At 61.1% G+C, this 4,192-nt stretch overlaps 1 long non-coding RNA gene across 1 annotated transcript in view; it reads right to left on the reverse strand.

The window, feature by feature from the left end:
* Positions 1–3,263: 3,263 nt before the first annotated feature.
* Positions 3,264–4,192, reverse strand: part of LOC104867251 — a 15,104-nt gene continuing 14,175 nt past the window's right edge. The window contains exon 5 of the long non-coding RNA XR_781717.2: positions 3,264–3,434. This is a non-coding gene — a long non-coding RNA (uncharacterized LOC104867251). The remainder of the gene's footprint in view (positions 3,435–4,192) is intronic.

Raw genomic sequence — 4,192 nt, forward strand, 5'->3', positions numbered from 1 at the left:
TGTCCTGCCTGTCCCTGGCATCTGTACGAGTGGCCGGGACCCTCAAGCCCAGGTTGAGAACCCCTGGCTTCCCTGGTTGCCTTGTTCACCCAGCTACCTGTCTACCTCTCACGGGATTGCTTGGGCCTCTGAATGCGGCCAGGCTCTGTTTGAGTTTGTGCAGTGTGGCAGGCCCTGCCCCCTCCCCCGAGGAGCTGCCAGGGATCCCCTGTCCGGCCCACCTAGGTGGCAGTGGCTCCTATGGCCAGCCACACACTGTCCGCACTGTCTGGGGACCCTGAGGTCTGCAGAACCGACCTAACCAGGAGCAGGGCCCCGGTGCTCCGTGCCTAGAAGGTCTGGGGTGAACTGAGGAGGGGTTTGCATGGAGGAAACTGCTGGACAGCGGGCTTGGAGGCTGGAGGATTCGCACTCTGGAACGGCTATGCTGTGAGCCCCCTGCGGTCAGCATGATGCCCCCGGCCCTGCGTGGTCCTCACCACGCATAGTGTGGGGTGGTGACACCATGAGAATCGCTTGGTCCACATCTGTCCGGGAGACGACACACAGAGGACCCAGCCTGATCCCCACCAGGGAGGCGACCCCAGTCTGCTGGCCCTGGAGGAAGCCATTGTCACTCCAAGCTGGAGAGGGAAGGGCACTGGGCTCCATCCTCAGGACCCAGCCCAGCTCAGTGGTGTGGCAGTGGGTGCTACACGGGCCGTCAGCCTGCTGCACCTCCTCTACTGAGCTGAGCAGCACAAGTCCCCACAGAGAGGCCATCCCTGAGGTTGATAATGGCACCGATGGCACTGGGGATGGATGGAGAAAGCATCACCTGCAGCCACCATGATGTGCCTGAGGCCAAGCTCTGATGTCCAGCACTGGAGCCAGCCCACCAGGCCGTCCCCACTGTGACGTGGAAGGTCAGTGTGTGCAGAGCGTACAGAGCCAGCCCTGCCTGCTGGGCCCACTGAGGACAGCATGGAGCTGCATCCTGTACTGCCACGGCAGCCCAGGGTGCCAGGTCTGAGGGGACCACTGCCTCCCCTCCCTGATCCTGCCAGGTCACGAGAACCTGGGCACAGAACACAGCGCGATGGCACAGCAGGGTTCTCTGCCCCAGGGGTGCTGGGTGTGAGGTACAAGTTCAAGATCGCACTTTGGAAACATCACTCTGAGACAGCCTGTTTAAAGGCCCTGTTGTCCGCTCCACGAAGAGCAGAGGAGAAAGAGCAGGAGAAAGGCCTTGTTCACCCCGAAGTCCAGCTCTGCAGGCCTGGCCCAAAACTGCCAGGCACAGCAGGTAGACACAAGTGGATAAGGCAGGGACAGGCAGCTGGCTGTCCTCTGTCCTTGGCTTTTAGTCAGTTGGGGGAGTCCGGCAAGCCTTTCAGGGGCCAGAGAGCAGATGTGAAAACCCTGAAGAACTGAGCATGGTGGAGCATTCCTGTGACCCCAGCACCCTGGGAGGCTGAGACAGGAGGATTACAAGTTCAACCCCAGCCCGGACAACTTAGCAAGACCTTACCTCAAGATATAGAAGGGCTGGGAACGCAGTCCTGTACAAAGGCCCTGGGCTCAGTTCGTCTTCACTGCAGTCAACAAGCGAAACTCCAAAGGCAGCAGAGGTCAGACTGTCAGCATTTCCATGTGGCACCACAGCGTCCTGAATGTCGCACCCTGGAGGCCAGTCAGAGAAGGCAGGCCGGGTCAGTTTCACAGAAGGGGAACCTGAGCGCCTGATCCGTGTCTGGACACTGCTGGGAAAGGGCTGTTTCTCACCCGTGCGCAGAAGAGGACACAGGGACCAGGGGCCCACTCATCTGCAGGATGTGGCAGCGGTGGAAATGCTCTGCTGGACTGTGGCGCAGCTGTCTGTGGCCCTGCTGCCCACCTGGGAGGTCAGCAGATAGGGTGAAGCGAGTGGACTCCCCCAGTGGTCGGGGTGGCTGTCCCAGCTTGCTTACATGACACGATGAAGCCGGACGCTCCACCCGACACTTTCAGGGGTCCTGGCCTTGAGGAGCAGTAGCATTTGTCCCAGAAGCTGGGGCAGGAGATGCCTCAGAGTGTGTGGCCACCTCCCCTGTCCCCAAGGCCTGGGCTAGCTTGGCTTTGCATCCAGAGCAGTGGCACCGCGGCCTAGATGTGCGGTCCCAGAGACAGGCAGTGCCCCTGGCCTTGTGACAGTCGCTGTGGGAACTGTGCCATCCATCCCCGCCTGTCACAGCCTCAGCTCCTTCTCTGATGCAGAGAGCGGCGCCCATGGGACCCTGGTGTGCAGCGTGGTGCTACTGAGTGCCTGTGTGAGCCCCATGCCAGTGGCAAGTCCCCAAATGAGGGCTGCTGGCTCTGGGAACCCCACATCTGCACCTGGAAGGAGGGCTGGAAGGGGAGGAGCAAGACACCCCTGCTGTCTCCTGTCCCCAACCAGGGCACTGCACAAACAGAACTCAGCCCAGAGGCCCCAGGGAGGTTTGATTCCCCTCACCCGTCACCCCACTCTGTCACAAACTGGGGGCCGTATATATGTGTGTATGTGTGCGTGTACACGCGTATATGTGAGACCCACACAGGCAGGGCCCGGGCCAGCCTAGGTGCTTGTGGCCACTGAGAAGCCACCCGTGCACCTTCCTTTCTGCACATGGCTGCGGCCGGCCAGACAGGAGTCAAGCACTGGGCCAGCTGTGCACACGTCCCTGCCCCAGGATCCCTCCCCACAGCCTGGGCTGCAGGACAAGGAGCGGAAAGCTGGGGCTGGCTTGAGATACTTTTCCTGAAGTCCTTGCTGCGCACTTGGTGTTGGGCAGTTCCTGGCCTTGAGGAGCAGTAGCATTTGTCCCAGAAGCTGGGGCAGGAGATGCCTCAGAGTGTGTGGCCACCTCCCCTGTCCCCAAGGCCCGGGCTAGCTTGGCTTTGCGTCCAGAGCAGCGGCACTGTGGCCTAGATGTGTGGTCCCAGAGACAGGCAGTGCGGGATCACTAGAGAGCAATGTGGAAGTAAGTAGGAAGCACCTCGTCCGGCTGGCTGTCCTGTGTCGCCCCATCCTTGGTTCTGTCATGTCTGTCCAGCTCTGCCTCCCCTGCACAGACAGGCAGATGTGGCCCACCCTGCCTGCCTCGGCCCGGTGCATGCGGCTTCTCTGCCTCCCTCATCCACGCCTCTCACCGCTTGTTTTGGACCCACTGGTCGGGGGTGGCTCTGGATTTTGTGTTTTCATTTTGCTTAACCCCTGTCCCCTGTGGTCCCTGAGCATGGTTAACAGTCCCAACCTCACAAACCCACCCCTGGGGTCCCTGCCCCAGCCGACACTGCCCTCCACTGGCTGTGGGACCTGTCGGCCCTACCTGGCTTCCACGCCTGGCCACGCCATTGCTTCCTGGAGTTGGGCTGGCTGTGTCTGCAGTCAGGACACCATGGGATGTCGTAGCCAGCCCCTGGGAGGGCAGCGTCTGAGAAAAGACTCAGTGGGGAGTTCACGAGATTTCATTCATCCTTCGCCATCCACCACTGTCCTCATCTTGGCTCCGCTGGCAGATCCTTCTCCGTTTCTCCGTGCCCTCGTTTGGTTGGCAGTTAGTGGCTGCAGCGAAATGCCTAGGCAGCCCATGCCCCCAGGGACAAGGCTGCAGGGCCCCCCTTGTCTGTGTCACGACTCCCTCAGGCACCTCGAGACCCCATGTGGGTGGCGACAGTGCCCCCAGCCCAGGCAGAGGTGCCAGGGGAGATGAGGGCAGAGGTCAGCAGGAGCCGAGCTGCTTTTCCAGGCACACTGCCCCTGTCTGCCCCCACGCCGCTCAGGACACTCAGCCCGGGACCTGAGCCCTCAGGCAGGCAGCCTGCACAGTGTCCGGGCCGCATGTGCACCGGCTCAGAAAGGAGGCGCCTTCTCCCTTGCCTGCACCCCCACAGAGGAGGCAGCCCTAGTCCAGGCCCCTCCCTCCGGCCAGTGAGCAAACCGAGGGCTTAGCAGTCAGCAGGGGACTTTTACATTGAGAAAGAAAATCATTCTGCCTGCCACACTGTAAGATCTTTTAATGTGATTTCTATGAATTTCCTTTTTAGGGGTCCATCATTAGCAGTCCTCACATGCGCCGAAGAGCTACATCAACACGAGAGTGTCCATCTCGCCCACACCAGACCGTGCCCAACTCCTCCTCCCTCCTGGGCTCCTTGTTCGGGAGCAGGCGAGGGAAGCCCCCGCCTCAGA

The sequence above is a fragment of the Fukomys damarensis genome, unplaced genomic scaffold (genome assembly GCF_012274545.1).
Source record: "Fukomys damarensis isolate Sample0158 unplaced genomic scaffold, DMR_v1.0_HiC HiC_scaffold_37, whole genome shotgun sequence".
In the NCBI taxonomy this organism is placed as follows: Eukaryota; Metazoa; Chordata; class Mammalia; order Rodentia; family Bathyergidae; genus Fukomys; species Fukomys damarensis.